Below are 21,739 nucleotides of genomic sequence, written 5' to 3'. Positions count from 1 at the left end.
GCCCAAGGATAGCTTCTTCCCTCAGGATGCAGGATGAGAATGATGCCATTGGTCCTTTGACTACTTGGAGGGTGGGGTGGGATGGGGGTGTGGAAAAAACTTTTCTTTGGGTTTAAGCCACTGACATTTGTTAGGCTGAATTTGGGACATCTTTGCTCCCTGTTGTCTGCTGAATGCAAAGAGAGACTGGGGACAAATGGGGGTGTTTGTTCCGAGTCTCTGCATCCCTTGTTCTCCAGCCCGGTCTCAGTTGCAGATGTGCAAGTCTGCTCTGGCCCCCACCTGAAGATCCCAAATGGTGAGAGGTTAGTGCATGTGGAGGCTGACCCACCCTTCCATGAGAGACGAGGGTGCATGGTGACCACCAGGAAGTGTGCCCTCCCAAGATCCCCTCCTCACCCGCCTCAGGCTGGTTATTTCTGGAAAGAGGCCCATTTACATTTCCTCAACAGGGTTGTGCGGCAGCAGCTGTGATCCACCACGGGGAAGGCTGCTGAGAAAAAGTCATGAACTCAGGGGTCTTGAGGAAAGAGCAGGTCCCAAAGACTTTCCAGCCCCTGCAAGCTGTGTCCCCAGTGGGCTCCCAGTGTGTCCCCCGATTCCTAGCCCAGTGTAGCCCGATGAGTCTGTAGGGAGCATCCAGTGCACCACTTCCCTCACAAAGTCTATGAAGTGCCAGTCTGGGATTTGCTAATGGATGCTCCCTCTCAGATGTGGACGCCTTGTTTGGTGGCCTGTGAAATGGCATTTTGGAAATGCTGATTTTGCTCCATGTCTGGGTGTGACAGTAAAGGTCACACAGCTAGTTCATGATGTGGCCAGAGCTGGAATTCAGACCCCTCACTTTTCATCCAGTGCTTTTAGCTACTTACACCCTCAGAAGGAGGTCCCCATGAGGCTAGTTGCATCTAGCTGGCAGTTTGGTGCTTGCTTAGGTGTGGTGGGCTGGGATGGAGCCTAGTCCCCATGGACACAGGAGGAAGACAGCTGTCCCTCCTCTGACCCTGTCTGAAGGGCTGAGGACAGGGCCTAGGTGCTGAGGGTGGTACCTAGGAGTGTGAGGAGGGGTGGGGTCTGCTACTGTGGGATGCAGGGCTTAACCCTTTCTCCTGGATACCTCCCCTGCTCCAAATCCAAGTCCAGACCCACTTATTGCAAAACCCCTTCATTTAAATATTGGCTGGAGTATGTGAAGCCCTTTCATTCAAACACTTTGCCACATTTCACCATTTACTCATTTATCCCAGATTTATTAGGTGCCTACTATTTCTTAGGTGTCATACTGGGGGAATTCAAATAGACATCTTGTCCTTGGCGAGCTTACAGTTCAGTAGTGGAAATAGGATGTCTTCTGCTTTAGGGATGTACATGCAAAAATCAGACATATGGCCCTGACTAGTGTGACTTAGTGGATTGAGTGCCAGCCTGCGAAGCAAGGCATGTCAGTGCACATGCCTGGGTTGCGGGCCGGGTCCCCAGTTGGGGGTGCACAAGAGGCAACCACATATTGATGTTTCTCTCCCTCTCTTCCTCCCTCTCTGAAAATAGATAAATAAAATCTAAAAAAAAAAAGAGAAAGCCAGACATATGGAGGTGTCATAGGGAGCAACAGGTGAACTGAGGTGGGATGCAGGTGAGTGGGGAGGTTATTTTTAACTGAGTGAATCAGGAAATGTTTTATAGATGAGGGAACATTTGAGCTGGATCCTGAAGAAAGTAGATTTAGACATGAAAAGATGGAAGGAAGAGAATTCCATGTAAGAGAACAGAGTGAGCAAACTCCTGGAGTCAGGAAAGAGTGGAGCTCTGGGGAGAACAGGAAAGGACACGTTGTTCCACCTGGGATAAGGGCAGGCAGAGAGAAGAGAGGATCATGGGGAATCTCTCTGGAAGGCTAGGTTGGGGCCAAAGTGTCAAGGGCCTTGAGTACTGGACTGAGGTCAAGAGCTTTGCTCTGTGGGTGGTGGGCAATCACTGAGGGCTTCGCAAGAATCCATCTGGCAGTTGTTTGTAGGGAGGAGTAGAACAAGGGAAGATTGATTAGACAGCCATGTCAGAAATGCAAGTGTGGCTGGGGCAAGGGAGCTGGAGTGGAGAGGACGGGCAGACCTAACAGAGCTAGGGCAGAATCATTCCTCAATTTGGGAGCTGGCTGGGAAGGAGCCCTTGTGGGTTTCGTGCAGGTTACATGATCTTGCCAGAAAAGGAAACCAGGAACATAAAAGAAAACAGATTTTTTAAAAGTTCAGTTTGGATAGTTTTGAATTTTGCATGCCAGTGGAGATACATAGTCAGAAAAGTGGGATTGGAGCTGAGGAGGGAAATCAGGCCCAGGGATCCGGAAATGAGATTCTTTTGGGTAAAGATGAGGGTGAGGCTGTGAGACTGCTGAGGGAGCTGCAGATTTGGGCAGGGGGAAGAGAAAGAAGGTAAATGGACTCCAGGAAGAGATAGTGACCTGGAAGCCAAGGGAAAGGATGTTTCCTAGAAGGGGTGGCCAACAGGATTTGGTACCAGAGATGCTGAAGAAGAAGAGGTCGCTGACAGATTGTGAGGGGCCATATGTATTTAGCGGGAACATGGAGGAGGCAGCATGTTCAGGAGGTGAGACTTTTAACATTGAGTTTGGGATGGATAGAGGACAGTAAGAGTGAGTGGGAGTGGTTGAGAATTTTCTTTTTAATACTAGAGAAGACTAAGTGTGTTTGTGGGCCAGTGGGGAGGGGGTGAGGAAGTGACTGAAATGCCAGATGCTTGAGGAAGGTGGATGAGGTCTGAGGTAGGTCTTAAGGGACACATGCCACAGCACTGTAGAGAGCCCTCAGAGGGGTTCCTCTGTAGCCCTGGTATCAGCCAGGCAGCTGAACTAGTAGGGATCCTGGTCTACACTGGCGATTGCTACAGAGGATCTGGAGGGCCACAGAGGGGAAGGAACTAGACTCATCTTCCCCAAAACCCTGTGGGGTGGACAGGGAGCTGGTTGCTCTGAGTTCTTCAGATATTAGACTCAGGGCCAAGATCAGAGCCTGGTTCCCAGTACTGGAGGGCAGAGCCTGAGAGACCCGAGGCCCGGAGATGAAGTCCGTGAGTCAGCGGTTTAGTCACAGTGAATGTTAGTCTTGCTGTTGGTGAGCCTGCCCCTCAAGCCAGGTACTGTAGAGAAGACGGCAAAATCCAGGCTCCACCGCCTAAGGCATTCATTCAGCAGATGTCCACTGGGTCTACAATGGGTAAAGCACTGGGTTTGGACTCTATTGGGATTAGTGGTTTCAGTGGAAGTTGGTACAGAAGCACACGGCCTGAGTTTCCTGGGTAACGACCTCCATTCTCATTCTTCCTTATGGAATGGAAACTGCCCAGGCTCAGGTTCCCTCGTAGGTCTTTTCCTGGCAGTGAGGCCTCTACCTCCCCCGCTCCCATGGCCCATCAGCGTGGCTCCTTTTGGGATGAGGGGACGGAGTGAGAGGAGGGAGTCCAGTTGATGGGCTGGCTTGTGTTCTCTCACTGCCTGCTCTGGGGCTTCAGGCCCCTTGAAGACTGTTCACATGCTTCTCAAGGGCCTTGTGAGACTTGAAAGCTAGAAGTCAATCTTCGGACTCCTGCATCAGCCCTGTAGGGTCCTTTTCTCCCTCTTGGTGGTTCCCTTCCCTCTTCCCACACTGGCCCTGCACTGTCCCCCCTCCTAAGTCATGCCATTGGCAAAAGCCCTGAATCTCATTCTAATGAGGACCAATGGCTCAACACTTAGACGGTCACTTTCCCAAATTACTTTTTTGTTTTAAAGGAGTCAGAAGATTTTAGCTCAAGGAATGCACATCTAGCAAGGAATTTCTCATTGCTTTGGTGGGCGAGGTCTTACCCAAAGTCCCTAATCCCAGCATCGAGGCAATATATAGTCCTCTCCACCTGAGCTCAGAGGGGCTGAACTATGGAGTGGGGCTTTCTCTACCTGGTCCTGAAAGCGTGAGTGAACGAATGAATGGGAGCCATGGTGGACACAGCTGTAAGCCTGCCAAACTGGACTTGGCCATGCTGTCCTCACTCCTAGCCCTGGTGTCCTCGGCAGGAGGCAACGGGGGCAACATAATCTGGCAAATGGGATGGGTCACATTTAGCTGAGTTTTTGGAGACATTTTCCTGGTGTGTGTTGCCTATGCTGTCATCTCTGTCTGGGATCAGGAAGTCTTGTCCCATTATTGGTTTCAGTTTCATACCTCTCTAGCCCCAAAGGTGGGTTTTTGCTCAGAATCAAGGTCCCAGGCACCCTCTTGTGTAAGGGACATGCCTGTCCTTGTCACTGCCTTGTCTTCTCTCACAGAGGGCTTCGGAGCAGGAGCAGCCTTTCCTGAGCTGCCCAGCCTCAGGGAGGGGGGCTTGGGTGGCAGAATCAGCTCCTGCCTTTTAAATTCCCCAAGCTGTTGGAAGTCAGCCATTCATGGGGAAGTCAGCCATCATGGGGCCTACAGCAGCCTCTTCTCCCTCAGCCTCCAGCTCTTCCTTAGCTGGTATAAAGGGGAGGCTGTCCCACGCTGACCAGTGGTGGGTGTGCCCAGAGGCCTAATTCTGAAGAAGACCATGAGACTCTGGTGCTGGTGTCAGCTCCTGCGTGGCCATCCCAGAAGCCTGTTCCCCTGGGGTCATGTCATTGAGACCACAGGAAATCAGAGTCTCCATGGCTTCGTTCAGTTCCAAATCTTGGGGCCCAGTAGGATTTCAGGTAGGATGTTGGCCCAGCTGGGGCAGGCTCCCCAGGCTCATTGCAAGGGTGTGAAGGGATGACAAGAAGATTTCTCTTGTGCCTCGGGTGCCCTGCCTAGGGCACCAACCCCCTGCCCCACCCCTGCCTAGGTCTTTGTCCTTCACAACCTTGAAAGCACTAGTCCTCTAGTCTTCTGACAGCTAAGAGTGCCAAAGGACACAGAATGAGTGTGGGCTGGAAGGAGGGCTCAGCGCAGATTCCTGGGGAAATGGGGGATGTAGCTGTCCCTTGGGAGCTCACCCTGGGTTGAGGAACCAGGATGGAATCATGCTTGGGGTTAGGGGCAGTCTATGATCAGCAGGAGGCAACACAGATTGGGTAGCTGTAGGACCTTAGAGGGAGAAGAGTAGGGTTGATTAATCATACAAAGTGGGTGCTTGAAAGAGAGGCAGGAAAGGTGAGGAGATGAGGGTCCCTCTCTGAAAGGCCCAGCTCTTCAGCCTGAGACCACACTCTGCCCCTTATGAAGTCCTGGCCAGCCACACTGTGCAGATAGGGACGGCCGATATTTCTGCCCCCAGAAGCTGACCTATATGGGGAGATGACATGCACTGAAAAAAAATATAACTAACACCCCAGCAGCTCTGGTTAGAGTTGAGAGGAGGGCTGGAAGGTTGGCCTCTCGGAGGAGCAGGGTTCCCACTGGCCTGGGGGGAAGGGGATGGTCACTGGATTGTCAGCTCCAAGAGGACAGAAGCTGTGCGTTTGTTTTATTTACTCACCACTGCATCACCAGCACTTAGCATACGCTCAGCTCATCGAAGGCTCTCAACCATGTAGATGAATGAGTAGATGATTTGTACAGGCAGAGCTGTAAGAACATCTGAAATGGTGAAGCCAGGAGTAGGGAAGCTCAGGGCATTGCACTGGAAGGGACAGGGTGAGACCAGCTCTGGCTAGAATGCGGGGCTCCTGTTTGGGCGCTATCAATCTACCTTGATGGGTTGGGGCCCTTTGCAAAGCTCCTTGAATGCTGAGCCAAGTGACTGTCTCCCTAGGACCTCAGCATACCTATCCTGTTCCCCTTGTGGCTAGTCCCTCCCCCTTCTCCTCCCTCCCAGATATTTTTGGATACTTCTAGAGCACAGACTATATTCTGCGCTGAAACAGGTGCAGACAAAGTCTGGCCTGGAGTTCTGGGCCTGCAGGAAGTGGATTGTGCTGGGAGCTCAGCCCAGAACCAGGCCAGGGGAGAGCCCTGGGGTTTGGGAGCCCCCTCCCCGCTGCCGCTTGGTTGCTGCCAAAACTGCAGCCCCTGGTCCTCCTCCAACTGGCCATTCTGTTAGGACCTCAGCCAGCTCTGTTGTCTCCCATAGAATTTTCCCTAGATGGCAATAGGTAAAGACTTGATGAAGCTGTTGCCTTGAAAACTGTTTGATAGGATCTGATACCACAGCTGCCTTCCCTGGGCACCTGTATCTAGCAGAGAGGCTGCTGGCCACTTTGGTGGTTACTTGTTTTTTTTTCTCCTTGCTTTTCCTCCTACCCTCTATTCCAAGTGTTAGGTAGTAGAATGTCACTGATTTCTCTAGTTCATCCCAGGAGGTCAGGACACCAGGAGTGCTCTCTGGGACCTGGGGAGGCTTATGGAAAAGTTGGAAAGGGTCAGAGTGCTCACTGTGGCCTGGGGGAGCCCATCCTGGCTTTGGGTGCCCAGCAGAGTGAGCTTAGATACAAGCTGTGACAGGTGGTAAATCTATCTTTTTCTCCTGTCTTTTCCTCCCTCAGTTTCCTTAGTGAATTGGGGGTTAGGCTGGAGGCCTCCCCACACAGACCCCCCTCACCCGCGGCTGCCTACACACGAGCAGAGCAGCCAGCCTGGGGTGGGTGTGGCTGGCATACCGGGACTCAAGAACAGAACAGTGCTGGCTTTGTCACACATTTGCCACCAAACCCCCTACCATCTTTGCACCTGCTTGTTCGCCTGTAAAATAGGATAATAATACTTTGCCCTATTTACAGCGTGGGGTTCTTAGGTGGCTAAGATAAGCAAATGGCTATGGGATGCTTAAGATGTTTTTTGATATCAGATACTTTTTAAGGTTAAAAGGACTATGTAAGTATAGGCTATCACTGCTGTCAGTGTTGCTGTGGCTTAAGATCTGCTACCGGTTTCCTCAAATATCATGAAATACTAACAACTGGGGGAATCCATCTACATAACTGCTTCTTCCAGGACTGTTAAATCCTCGGGATTCTCTGTCCTCAAGGAGCTTACAAACCAGGAGAGACAGGCTTCGTTCATGATATGAGGAGGGAACCATATAAGGCAGGTATAATCAGGAGCTAAAAATAAGTAGCCTAACAGAGCAGAGAAACGGGGAGCAGGTGGGGCAGGATGGGGCCTCAGGCTGGTGAAAGCACCACCTGCTTAGTGCGAGGCGGGTCAGGAAGATTTTGTAGGGCCAGGCTTACGTGTTAGTTCCTACATTATTTTCTTGGGGCTGCCATAACAAATCACCACAAGCCAGGGGACTTAAAACGACAGAAATTTATTCTCTCACAGTTGGGAGGCTGGAAGTCAGAAATGGTGTCGGAAGGGTCACACTCCCTCTGAAGGCTCCAAGGGAGGATACTTCTTTCCTTTTCCAGCTTCTGGTAGATCCTGGCAGTCCTTGGCTTGTAGATGTGTCTCTACAATTTCTGTCCTCAGGTGGCCTCTTCTCTGTGTATCTCTGTGTCCTCTCCCCTTTGTATAAGGACACCAGTCATTGGACTTAGGACCCACCCTAATTCAGTATGACTTCATCTTAACTAATTACATCAGCACAGACCCGATTTCCAAATAAGGTCATATTCTGAGGTTCTGGGTGTCCATGAATTTGGGGGGAAACTGATCATTGATGACAGTCCTTAGCCTTGGAGCCAGACTGTTGAGCAGTTGCTGGCTCCGAATATTTAGTTCTTGTCTCTCTACTGGGTGGTAGTCTTCTACTGGGCACCTGTTTCCTTGGTCGTCTCTTACCCCATGGCCCACACAATTGCCCCAGCAGCTAATTTGGAGCTCTGCTGATACACCCAGGGCAAGTGTGTTGAATGAATGGATAGACAGCTGGCTGGAGGCAGGGAATTCCAGGAGCAGCCGCCTAGCTTAGTGGTGATGCTGGGGAGGGCAGCAGGGAGAATTTTCCAGCTCCTTTTTGGGTGTGCTCAGGTGCAGATTGACTTGGAATTGGCACGTCCTGAGGGCAGGGGTGTTTGGTTCCTGGCTGGTTGTGTGATGGAGAGAGCAGTGGACTGAGAACCCAGAAACTCTTCCATGTGTGCCCCCATACCCAGCCCCTCACAGTCTCCTGCCCGGGGTGCAGCACTCAGTGGGAGGGTCAGCAGTACACAGGGACCTCCTGATGCTCTGCAGAAGCCGCTTGGAAAGAGAACTTCCAAGTAAATCCTCTGCTGAGTCCATGAGGGGTTCGCATCTTGGCACTGTTGCCTTTCTGTGCTCTCCTATCTAGCAGCAGAAGCCCCCAAATGGAATGGCAGGTATCTGGATCTCCTCATGGCAGAATTATTGGGGGTCCCCAACCTGGAGTCTGGGTGTTGAGGCATCTGTGGAAGCTGGTGGCTACAGCTCTGTTGCACTGTGTGATTTGTCTCAGTTCTGAAGAACAGGGGTGAGGGGACAGATATCCAGGGACTTCTCGCCTTTCCAGAAATGCTCATCAGTGAATCCAGTCTGCACTCCTTAGTCAGATGTACCACTCTCCTCTGTCCAGTATGTACCACCCTCCTGACTACTGTTTCCTGCACATACGTGGCTTGACTCCTGTAGCCACTGACCCCAAATGTCCTACCCCTCTTCCCGCCAGGAGCTTCTATGATGGGACCCTGGGTCCACATCCCTATGCAGGGTTGAGGCTCTGCTCTCTGCTGCCAGGAGAGCCCAGAGTACTCTTCATGCTGCCCACCTCCCCTCCAATTAAATGTAATGTCTTTAAAGGGAAGATTTCTTTTATAATCCTCACCAGAGGACATTTTTTCACTGCTCTTTTAGAAAGAGAGGAAGGGAGAGAGAAAAACACTGAAGTGTGAGAGAAGCATTGATATGAGAGAGAAGCATTGATCTCTTGCCTTTGTTATGTGCCCAGGCTGAGGATCAAACCTACAACCTAGGTATGTGCCCTGACTGGGAATCAAACCCACAGCCTTTCAGTTATGGGAAGATGCTCCAACTAACTGAGCCACACCTGTCAGGGCTAAATGGAGGATCTCAAATGCAGGAATCCAGTTCATGCTTATCTCAGCAACCTTCTGAGCTGGCGCGGCAGTAACTCCTAACCCTTTGATCACATCACAAAGCAATAAGCCCAGGCAAGTTAGGTGACTTGGCCCGTGGGAACTTCTCTGGTTCTGAATCCTGGTCCTGAATCTCCTTACTCCTGGAAGGAGCTCCCTGCCACTAAGTTGAGAGTTGGCCTCATATTTTGCCATCATCATCCAGCCAGCCATCTCCAGTGGCTGTTCTAGATGCTTGCATACAAAATTCCTGATAGACAGGGAACCAAATAAGTAAGTTGTATAATTTATTAAATATTTATGGAGAAAAGGAGACTAGGGAAGGGAGATGGGTAAGGCTGGTTGGAAGACAGCATTACCAGGTGGCCAGGGAAGAACTGGCAGAGAATGTTTTGGAGAAAAACAAGAATTAAAGACACTTTTTAAAAGGCAGCTTTATTGAGATATAATTCACATACCATATTATTCACCCTTTTAAGTTTAATAATATTTATAATATTTAATATTGTACAATTCAATAATTTTTGTTCTATTCACAAATACACATAACCATCAGCAAAGTCAATTTTAGAACATTTTCTTTTTTTAAAAAAGATTTTACATATTTATTTTTAGAGAGAGGCGAAGGGAGGGAGAAAGAATGAAAGAAACAGTGATGTGTGTGAGAAACATCAATCGGCTGTCTCTCACACGCTTCCAACTGGGGACCTGGCCTGCAACCCAGACATGTGTTCTGACTGGGAATCGAACTGGTGATCTTTTGGTTCTCAGGATGACACTCAACCCACTGAACCACACCAGTCAGGGCAATTTTAGAACATTTTCATCATCTCAAAAAGCCCTGTATCCACTCAGCAGTCACTCCCCATTCCCCACCCCCACTTCCACCTCCTAGCCCCTGGCCACCACTAATTTCCATAGATTTGTCTATTCTGGACATTTCTTTTTTTTTTTTTTTTCTTTTTTTTTTTTTAAATATATTTATTGATTATGCTATTACAGTTGTCCCATTTCCCCCCCACTCCACTCCATCCTGCCCACCCCCTCTCTCCCACATTCTCCCCCTATAGTTCATGTCCATAGGTCATACTTATAAGTTCTTTGGCTTCTACATTTCCTACACTATTTTTACCCTCCCCCTGTCTATTTTCCACCTATCATCTATGCTACTTATTCTCTGTACCTTTCCCCCCCTCTCCCCCTCCCACTCCCCTAATGACAACCCTCATGTTCTAGTTGTTTGCCTAGTTTGCTCTCGTTTTTGTTTTATGTGTGGCCGTTAATAACTGTGAGTTTGCTGTCATTTTTACTGTTCCTATTTTTGATCTTCTTTTTCTTAGGTAACTCCCTTTAACATTTCATATAATAAGGGCTTGGTGATGATGAACTTCTTTAACTTGACCTTATCTGAGAAGCACTTTATCTTCCCTTCCATTCTAAATGATAGCTTTGCTGGATACAGTAATCTTGGATGTAGGTCCTTGCATTTAATCTTGGGTAATGTAATTATGATGTGCCTTGGCGTGTTCCTCCTTGGGTCCAGCTTCTTTGGGACTCTCTGAGCTTCCTGGACTTCCCAGAAGCCTATTTCCTTCGCCAGATTAGGGAAGTTCTCCTTCATTATTTGTTCCAATAAGTTTTCAATTTTTTGTTCTTCCTCTTCTCCTTCTGGCACCCCTATAATTCGGATGTTGGAACGTTTCAAGGTGTCCTGGAGGTTCCTAAGCCTCTCCTCATTTTTCCAAGTTCTTGTTTCTTCATTCTTTTCTGGTTGGATGTTTGTTTCTTCCTTCTGGTCCACACCATTGATTTGAGTCCCAGTTTCCTTCTCATCACTATTGGTTCCCTGAACATTTTCCTTTGTTTCTCTTAGCATAGGCTTCATTTTTTCATCTGTTTTTCGAATAGATTCAACCAAGTCTGTGAGCATATTCATAACCAGTGCTTTGAACTGTGCATCCGATAGGTTGGCTATCTCTTCGTCGCTTAGTTGTATTTTTTCTGGAGCTTTGAAGTGTTCTGTCATTTGGGCCATTTTTTTTTTTTTTTTTGTCTTGGCGCGTCTGTTACTTTAAGGGGCGGAGCCTTAGGTGTTCACCGGGGCGGGGTAACGCTGGTTGCTGTGCTGTGACGCTGTACGTGGGGGAGGGGCCAAGTGGGAGCAATGGCGCCCGCCTCACTCTCCTCCGGCTTTCAATGTTTCACTCCGCTACCCACAATCAAACTGGGCCACTCTGGTGCTGGTTCCCGAGTAAGTGGGCCTGTGCACACTCTAGGCCCCTGTGGGTCTCTCCCACAACCTCTCCTGTGAGGCTGGGAGTCTCTCCTGCTGCCGCCCCAACCCCCAGGGGCGTTTTCAATCAGAGGTTTGAGGCTTTATTTCCCTGAGCTGGAGCCCTGGGTTACGCGGTCTGCTTCGCTCCCTGCCGTTTGTCCGGTTTATCTGTGGGCGAATGTGGTGCCTCGGGGTGCTACCCGCTGCTCTGCCTGCCCCGTTCTCCGCCACTCTGAGTCCGGCCCTCTGGGCTTATCTGTGCAAATGTGGGGTCGCAGGGTCTGCTAGTGCTCAGACTGCCTGCGCCATTTGTCCCACACTCCGCCAGTCTCAGTCCCGCCACAACCACGCGAGTCCTCTCCGCCCCGGTGCCCGTCTCCGCCCCTCCTACCAGTCTGGATGAATGTTTATTTTCTATTTCCTTGGTGTTGGTCCCCCTTGCTGTTCGGTTCTCTGTCAGTTCTGGTTGTGCGAGGAGGCGCAGTGTGTCTACCTACGCCGCCATCTTGGTTCTCCTATTCTGGACATTTCATACAAATGAAATCATCAGTATGTGGCCTTTGGTGACTGACTTCTTTCACTTATCATAATGTCTTCAAGGTTCATCCATGTGGTAATATGTCAGTACTTCATTCCTTCTTGTGGGTGAATAATATTCCATTGTATGTATAGACTGTGTTTTGTTTATCCCTTCATCCCATCATGGACACTCACATCATTTCCGTCTTTGGCTATGTGAGTGGTGCTGCTGTGAATTTCAGTGTACATGTTCTTATGTGGAGATATGTTTTGGGGAGATTTTATCTTAACATTAGAATACCCTATACTTTTCTAGTACTATGCAGCTTTCAGAATTCCATCACATGTCATCTGACCCTCCCACTATCCAGCACATAGTAGGTATACTCCATCAATAGCAATGGGATGAAGACACAATGGATCTGGAGGTGGGCAGGGAGGGTATGTCTCTTTTCTGTTTTATTACTGATGAAACAGGCACAGAAAAGCTAAAATACTCACCCAGGGTCCCACTACTGGTTAGGGGAATGAACTCATACTCCTTACTCTGTTCTCCTCTTCCTTTCCCAGAGTCACAGGTCCCCAGGGCAGCTTCCCACACTGCTCCACTGGGCAGCTCTTCCTGGGCAGTTCCTGTGAGGGCCTCCACTGCAGAGAGCTGTCCATTCCTGCCTATTTATACTCTCCTTTTGGAGTATCCCCTTGCAGGGTAGCAAGGCCAGTTAGACACCAGACCTGTGACGTCCCTAGAGCTGATGGGTGTCAGCCCTTGTTGGCTACTTGTGGCTTTGGAGATGGACCATAGCCTGGGATGGCGGGGGTGGGAGTCTGGGGCAGACCTAGAACAGCTTCCTACAGGTGGGTACCACCCTTTGCAACCAGTAGATCTCTGGGGATGGGTATAGTTTGACTCCATGGTCAAGGCCCAAAGACAGTGCTTCCCAGATACCAGCGTGTTTGAAAATCACTTGAGTGCTTGTTAAGGTCAGGCTCCTGAGGCTTCACTCACCCTGAGTGTGATTATGAGGGTTTGTGGAAGGGATCCAGGAATGGAACATTTTACATTTCATTTTTTATTAATATGAGAGAGAGAGAGAGGGAGAGGGAGAGAGAGAGAAATATCAACTTGTCCACTTACTTATGCATTCATTGGTGTCTTCTTGAATGTACCCTGACTAAAGATCAAACCCACAGCCTTGGCATATCTGGATGATGCTCTAACCAACTGAGCTACCTGGCCAGGGCAGAACATTTTATTTATTTTACTTCATCGTTATTATTATTTTTTACCGTCACCCAAAAACATGCTTACTGATTTTAGAGAGAGGGGAAGGGATGGGGGAGAGAAATATCAATGCAAGAGAGAAACATCCATCAGTTGCCTCCTACATCTGCCCTGAAAGGGGGACCAAACCCACAACCCAGGCATGTGCCCCAACCAGGAATTGAACTTGTGACCTTTTGGTTTATGGGACGTGTTCCATCCAACTGAGCCACACCAACTAGGGCCAAGGCAGAACATTTTCAACTAAGCTCCTCTGCAATCTTTTTGCAAATGGCCTTGAGCTATGCCTTGAGCCAAACCGTGAGAAGAGATGACCCAGGGCAGGAGGCTCATTACTGCCAGTGCTCTCAGGGCATCCAGCAGATATTTCCTGTATAGGGATATTTACCATGCCCGTGCTGGATGCCAGCTATCCCACTGGGGACAAGCCACAGATGCTAGCCTCAGGGGCCTTATTATTCATGGGGACACAGTTTAAAAGAAAGGCTGTCATACAGGGTGACAGGTGCTGTGGGAACACAGAGCAGAAGCATCTCAGAACTGAGGGATCAGGGAGGCCTCACAGGCGATGGGCCTCAAAGCTGAGATCCGAAGTATGAGCCAGAATTAGCCAGGCCAAGGATGTGGGGGAAAGAAGAACAGAGCGGTGTTGGCATTCAAGGAGGCTGATGAGAAATCCACAGACTAAAAGGGTTTTTCTCCTTCCCTTCTCCCCTCCCTCCCTTCCTCCCTTCCTTCCTTCCTTTTTCCTCATTGAGGACGTGCTTATTGATTTTAGAGAGAGGGAAAGGAAGGGAGAAAGAGAGAGAGAGAGAGAGAAACATCAATGTGAGAGAGAAACATCGATCAGTTGCCTCCTGCACATGCCCTGACAGGGGGACCAAACCTACAACCTAGGTACGTGCCCTGACCAGGAATCAAAGCTGAGACCTTTTGGTGCACAGGATGATGCTCAAGCAACTAGGCTACCCAGCCAGGACTAAAAGGATTTCTTAAAGAATTCTGTAGGTGGTTGTCATGTGAATCTTGATGCTCAGCACTTTTTTGGGCCCTGTGGGGACATAAAGAAGCATTGGTTCAATCTCTAGTCCCAGAGGAATGACAGCTTAGAAAGGAAGCTCGGACACAAGCACACCCCGTGAAGGTCACAGCCACACAAGGCAGGGGCTGTGTCATTTGGCTTAGCATGGGTGGTTACAGACACTGAGTCAGTTGAGGTCAGCAAGGGGACCCGTGTGACCTGGAGGGGTAAGAACCAGAAGTCATCACAAAAGGGAGAGGGTACAGGTAAGACTGGAGAAGCAGGAGGGCATCTCAATGCAGGCAGTGGTGTGGGCCATTGGAAGACCTATTGTGGGTTGGACTGTGTCTCCCTGAAAGACATGTTGAAGTCTTAACCTCCAGAACCTCTAAATATGACCTTATTGGAAATAGGGTCATCACAGATATAGTGAGTTAATCTGCTGGTGTTCTTATAAGAAAAGGAGAAGAGACATAGATCAGAGGCATAGGAAGAAGGCCATGCCTGATGGAGGCAGAGATTGGAGGAAACACACTTTGACAAGCCAAGGATTGCTGAGAATGACCACAAACTGGGAGAGGCAGGAGGGCATCTTCCCTAGAGCCTTTTGGGGGAACTCAGCTCTGCTGACACCTTGATTTTGGATTTGTGGCACTCAGAACTGTGAGAGAAAATATTTTTATTGCTTTAAGTCACCAGGTTGTGGTGCTTTGTTACAGCAGCAATAGGAAACTAATACATGGCCAGGCTCAGGCTTTTGCATAGGGATTTGGGGCTATTGTTTGGCTTGGGGGTGAGGGACCCTTTGGGCACGTGGGCTGCTGGAGCACCTCAGATGCAACCTGTCAGTGGCCTCATAGAGCCCTTGGCACTGACCAGGGAGGGTCACCCTGGGGACAGCAAGTACACCTGCTTTGGCCCCACCCTCTGGCCTGCCCTTGGCCCTAACCTTCCTCTTCCCAGGAGAGCACCGTGGGAACCAAGGAGTAGATGCCTGCCCTGCTCTTCCGCATGGCCACCAGGCTGCCAAAGGAAAACAAAAGATCCCGGGCGTTTCAATACTGGAACTAGTTCAATACTGGAAGGGATAGGGCCCTCCACTCACCCAGAAAAGTGTTGATCACATGCTTGAGGTTCAAGGGTTTAGGCCACTTGGAAATACAAACTGGGAGCAAGTCTACTCCTAAGGGAGATATGGGATTTCCAGAATGTTCCACTCTAGAGTAGCTTGGGTATTCTAGACATCTTTTCCTATGGCATTTTCCAAGTCCTGGAGTCATAACTGAGTGTAATGGATGTGTTTGTTGGGAGGCTTTGAGAGTTTGTCCCATTTATGGAGCAGCAGACAGGGAGGCAGTCTTCTTTCCTTTTTGTCATGACCTGGGCTCTGGAAGGCTCCTCTGGTCCAGTCTTCTTGTGGCCTCTGCCATCCTCAATTCAGATAGCTAAGTGCTTGGGAACCACTGTCCTTTGTCTCCTGGTTATGGAGACAATGAACCTCTCCTTTCATTCTTCTGGTGATACCAGGAGTATTGCGCACTAACAGCGAATGTGTGGCTTGATGCAGGTGACCTCTGGGTACTTAAATCCCACTCGGGTCCTTCCTCAAATCTCTGTACAGAGCTCTCTTTGGGGGCCCAGACTGACGTCAGGGCCCTCAGTGGGCATTCTTTATAGGAACATACTTCATAGGAACAACTAGGGGATAGGATGGGTAATCCCAGGAATGCTGGGTTCCACAGGTAAGGTGAGATGTGGGCATAAAGGATTAGAAATGTCAGGGAGAGAAGGAAGTCATGGTTGTTTGGAACCCTGCAAAACAGACCAGGGTGAGGGATCTGGAGACCTTGTGTTTTCATCTGTGTTTGCCCTCAACTTGCTAGGTGGCTTCTAGCAAGCTCTTTTCCCTCTTTGGGCCTTGGTCTCCTCATTTGTGAAATGAAAGAATTGAGCTAGTTAGTTTTTAAGGTTTTCTTCTAGTTCTAGAAGTATCTACCAAAAAAATAACTATAGGACTGAATAACAAAATGAGATTTGGGGTCAGAATGTCTGGACCCAGAAGTGGAACCCATCTGTTGCAAATTTGGTGAAGACCTCTGGGAGAGAAGGCGGGAACACTTGGTATATTGGTGCTTAGATAAAAGTTTTTCTGGAAGGGTTTATGGATGGGAGCACACAGGGTGGAATATTTGCTCTTGTTGCCCTAGCCTCTGCCCTTGACTTGACCTTCTCTGAGAAGACTTGGGGATGGGTGGCATCTCTGGTTTTTTGGGCAGTTGGGCATGAGATTTGCTAAGGACATCAAACCGCTGAGAGGGTGTGGGGGAGGCTTGGTGCTGCTAAGTGGGGTCAAGAGGTGCCTGTGGCTATGCGGGCCGATGTGCCAGACCCTTCAAAGCCACGAAAACATTAAGCCTGATTTCAGCTGAGCAGGACAAGCATAGCTCTATTTGAATGGGAGCTAGAGCCACTCTCACTCCATCTTTGTGGCGCAGTCAAAGCTCTATTCTTGAAGCCCAAGTCAGTTCTGTACCCTGTGCTCATTTCTCATAAGGACATGAGGGCACGCTGGCACTGCAAGTGGCCTCTCTCTGATTGTGTTGCCACTTCTGAGAGTTGTGAAGGGCCCTCAGTCACTCCGCCTCCAGCCAGGGCCTCTCATCCATTCTCTCAGACATGTCCTGATGAGTGGGTCTGTGTAGATGACCCCCTGCGTTGTGCATTTGCATTTGGGTGAAGTGCAGGGTCACCTTGCTTCAGTGGCCAGATGGAAGAGGTCTAGGAGGTAGAAGGGAGAGGGGAAACCATGTAAGGCCTTAGAAGTTTCTGGATGACTAAGGGCTTGCTGAAACCAGGAGTCAGTGACTGCGGGAGTTAACTTGGGGCTCAGCAGAACAAGATCTGGGCCTGGGAGTGTTGACAGCTAAGATCCATTCCTGTCCCAGGCCAGCTGGAACCTCATGCAGAGAACAGGGCTACCCCCGTGGTGCCTACAGCTCCTTGTCTGAGCTGCGTTTGGCTGGGAGAAAGGGAGACAGCCCCAGGTAGAAAGACCTCTGTTGGCCTACTAACTGACCCCCCAGAAGCAGAGGGTCAAAGGAGCAGAGAGGTGAGCCAGCTCAGCTTCTGTCCAAAGCTGTTTCTGTTTTGGCCCACTCAGTGACTGTGGGATTTGGCCTGGCATCTTTGCTCTTCTAGGAAATAATTATTATAATACCTGACAATTATAGAATGCTTTTAAACATCATTTGCTGTTTAAAATACTCCAAAGGGGATGACAAAGTAGGTACTATTATCTACCTACTTTGGCATTTTCCATGGGTTAGTGGAGTTGAATATATAGGCAGAATGAGGAGCAACTCAAGGTCATATTGCTGGTTAGTAAGACAGCAAACAAGCAGTTCCCAGCTCTCCTGACTTTCAGCTGCATCCAGAGAGACCAGTTTGATTCTGTGACGGATGGCAAAGGAAAGCCCTGAGGTGTTCTGGCTCAGCTGGGAAGGTGTCAGATCCATTTCCAAGCTTGAGAATCAAGCAGACTTCCTTCAGCTTTCCTGGGTTAGGATGAGGTTGGCCTGGGACTCATTGTTCCCTCAACCTGCTAAGCCCATGACACCTCTGACCTGAGCCCAACTTTGACTGGGACATTAGGAACCAGACTTCTTAGGCTCCCAGTTGGGTCTCTCCCTGCCTGGTGCCCCAAAGTTAAACCATCAGTGTCTCAGAGGTCATCCTCACAGATCCCAGGGAGATTCTGCTTCTTTGGGTAGGAGGTGGGAGGAAGCCAGCCACCTGCCTCAGTTTGTCTCAGAATCTAGCCTGCCCCTCTTTCTCCTTCCTTACCTCTCCTGTCCAACTCAGCTTCTCTGAATGTAGGAAGTATGGCCTGCTGGCTCCTGAAAGGATTTTTGTTCCTTCAGGCTTATCTCCAGGAACACTGGGGGCTCCATAGGTTGTTCCTTTAATAACTGAGTCTCACTGAGGGGTTAGGGCTTCATGTCTCACTTCTTCCAAATGTATTTCAAATGCCTTTTGAAAGTGATGTTCACTGAGTCATTAATCCCCTGGGTATCAGTATACACAGTGGTTGTGGGATTGTGGGCACTTTCTTTCTCTAACTTCCAAACCAAGAATTCCCAGAAATTAGAGGTGGGACAGGGAGTCATCTATCAATTCTCTGGACTTTGTGGGTTAAAAACAATTGTCTTGAAGTCTTAAGCAATTCTTTTTAAAAGGAGGAAAGAGAGGGTAGACTAAGAAGTGCTGTCCTTCTGAGGCTGATGCACCCCCTCTTGTTTCTGGGGGCAGTGTCCTGTTGCCAGGAAAGCTCACAGGACTTGGAGCTGGTGGTTGAGCTGGGATCTAGAACCAGCCTGCTACTAACTAACTTAACTAGCCCTGTGGCTTTGGGACAATCACTTATCAGGGCTTTAAGATTCTCATCAGTGAAATCAAACTAGTTGGTCTGAGAGGCGGTCCCCTTTGGCCCCCAATCCCATGATTCTCTCTGATTGGTGCCTTTATGACTGTATTCTATCCCTGGATCAATCATTTTGGGGCTCAAGTCCAGCCAGAGACAAGCTGTTCTGGTGGTATTAGCCTTGAGTTTAGGAGCTTGGCCAGGAGGCCAAAACACCTTTTGAGAGTGGCTGCCTTGTGCACTGCACCTTCGTCCTCTTGTATGAAGGAGAAGAGGTAAAGGCTGATAGAGAAGGTCTCAGGGGTCCTGGGAGAATGTGGGACACCCTTGCCTTTTGAAAGTATTTCCCTTCTAAGGTCCCTTTTGGCATTGGCATCTGCAAAGCTGTCTGAAGGCTCATCTAAGTAGTGAAAGAAAAAGGGGCCCTGAGTGGTGAGCATTTACTCTGTAATTAAGATCAAGAAACAGTATGATGCCTGAAGAGGCCAGTGACCATTTTTCCAGTCCAGGAGTGTTCAGAGATAAGATCTAGAATGTGCCAGGATTGGTGGGCTTGCTCCCGCTCTGTGAGCACTGTTCCTGAACTACCGTCAGCTGCACTTGAGGCACAGCTGATGAGATGTCCAAGGTGGGAGGAGGATAACCCAGTGACAGATGTGGGGCTTCCTGGATGCCAAGACTGACTCCCTGGAACATCTATGTCCTCCCACATAGAATTGGAAAGTGATTGTCCCCCTGGGACTTTATTACTGATGACTCATTTGCATAATTGTGTATAAGGAACGGTCAAAGGTATTTTACCTGTGTTTGACTTTGGATTTGATAGTTTCAGTACAAACGGATGAGAAGTCATGTGGAGGAATAACCTTGGAAGATTCTTAAAAGCATATGCTAAAGAGACTTGGATAGGTTGGAATTGAGTTTATATTTTGTTCCACCAAGTTGGAATCAATTCAGCACTTAGAGGTGGACTCAAAACAGGTCAATAAAACTCTATTCTGAGTAGACCTCTCTTCTCCCAATCTCAAGACAAACTCTCTGAGAGTTGGTACCGAGGGTGGCTCAGAACTGTGGTTCTCAAATGTTGGTGTTCATTAGAATCACCTTGTGAAACACCAGATTCACACTGACATACCCCTGCAGATGGGACATCTGTGCTGGGAAAGCTCTCTGGTCTTGCATGCCACCTCCATGTGGGCCAGGGCGCTTTGTTTTGTTTTTTGGCCTGTGTTCTATCCCATTCCTAGAATGGCTTATTGAACAAACAGCTTGACCCTTCTGTGTCTGCTTCCTCATTTCAAGAGAGGTTAATAATCCTTGCTATCTCTGCCTCAGAATACTGCTAGGAAGATGAAAGGAGAAAAACATGAAACAACTTTGGAAAACATAAAGTTCTATGTGAAGGCAAGACATCATCTAGCTCAGTGCCTGGCATGTGTTGATTAAAGTAAAAAGATAATGTAAGGGGGGCTCCTTGGGATGTTGGAGAAAATGATCCAGAAGAGGTTATAAGAATTTTTAGGGAATAGGTGGGGGAGGCAGGCTCAGTGGTTGTCAACCACCTACCCTCTCCTTCAGTGGTGAGACAGACCCAAGGAGAGCTGCTGGGCAGGAAGTACAAAATGGGGACTGAACCCCAGCTCTTTCACCATCCCTTATCCCCTAGTCACTTCCATGGACCACTCTCCCTTCATGGGACATGGTTTACAAACTACTTGGGAGCAGAAAGAACTCTAGGCTGAGAGCCATGAACTTGGGCTCTGTCTCAACCCAACCCCTGACCTTGGGCAAGCCTTTAAAGCTCCCTGGCCAGAGCTTCCTCCTCTACAGTTGGATCCGCCAAGGCCTTTGGCAACTGCAAAATTATCTGAGCCCACTTGAGAAGTGCTTTGGAAGGAGTTAGAAGCTGGGAAAATAATTAGGTGTTTTGTTGGTAGAGGAGAGAAGAACTGAGCCTGGGATTACTGCTGAGCTATGGATGAGGGGAGCAGCTGAGGCTGACCCCCAAAGAAAGGCTGATGGCAGAGGGGGTGTTGGGAGAGAAAGCAGAACCAGTGCATGCTGTGCTTGTTTCGGAGTACCAGCTTCTCAGGCATGGGCCTTCCCATGGTCTCCAGTGCTGACTGGGGGCTTGCTATTCATGTACCCTGATGTAAGCACCCTGGCCTGTGTGGGGCTGGGGCGGTGGCCTTGGCAGCAGCACATACAGTACAGTACTACATGTCCTGGGATAGACCACGACTCATCTTACCAGACTCTTAACTGTCCAGGGTATCCTGGGTCTTCTGCACTCTCCCCCATATCCTTCTCCAGGGACCAATATGGGGCCTCAGTGAGATGCTAGGAAGGTCAGGGAGGGAGGGAAGACACTGTGTTTGACTTCACAGAATTGAACTGAGTTTGATCGGAAGCTCTTGAAGCCTCTGACTGTGCCTTTCAGAGGAGAGATTGGGCCCAATGGCACAGCTGCTTCCTGAGGATTGAGCTCTGGGGCCCAATGGCACAGATTGTTTCACTGACTTTGTGTCAAAGAAATTATTTTTAGCCCAAAAAGGAAGGTCATAGGGCGTGAAGCCATCACACTCGGTCTTTTTCACTTCAAATGGCTTAGCAGAAGGTCAAGGGCAGCTTGGCACTCAGTTGTAAGAACTAGGGAAGAGGACGGATGTGTATATACACATGCACATACTTGACTTCTATTTCTACCTAGGAGTGGAAATATACAACAGTGTGAAGGTCATGGTAAATCCCCACAGTCTGGGGTCCTTATCTCCTTTGGGACTATGCAGCCCTCTCACCCTCCTTAGGATCAGAGGGTGTTTTGAGAATATTAGAAATACCGTAGCCCTGGCTGTTGTTACTTAGTGGATTGAGTATGGGCCTATGAACCAGAGGGTCACCGGTTCCATTCCCAGTCAGGGCACACACCTGGGTTGCAGGCCAGGTCCCCAGTGGGGGTGGGGGAAGCACGTGAGATGCAACCACACATTGATGTGTCTCTCCCTCTTTCTCCTTCCCTTCCTCTTTCTCTAAAACTAAATAAATAATCTAAAAAAAAAGAAAAGAAATGCCACAGGTAATCAGACCCAGTCTGATTTACCTAGTGTCATCACTATTGCCACCATTGTCACCCTCACCACTGCCACCATCATCACCACCACCACCACCATCACCACCACCACCACCACCATCACCATCACCACCACCATCACTACCACCACCAT

General features: G+C 49.2%; 1 protein-coding gene across 3 annotated transcripts in view; it reads left to right on the top strand.

Annotated features, from left to right (window-relative positions):
* Positions 1-21,739, top strand: part of SRL (sarcalumenin) — a 54,894-nt gene that overhangs the window by 16,432 nt on the left and 16,723 nt on the right. The gene's annotated exons all lie outside the window — the stretch shown is intronic.

This window comes from Desmodus rotundus, chromosome 1, assembly GCF_022682495.2.
Source record: "Desmodus rotundus isolate HL8 chromosome 1, HLdesRot8A.1, whole genome shotgun sequence".
Taxonomy (NCBI): Eukaryota; Metazoa; Chordata; class Mammalia; order Chiroptera; family Phyllostomidae; genus Desmodus; species Desmodus rotundus.
The sequence above is the reverse complement of the archived record's forward strand: the minus strand, read 5'-3'. Positions and strand labels throughout refer to the sequence as shown.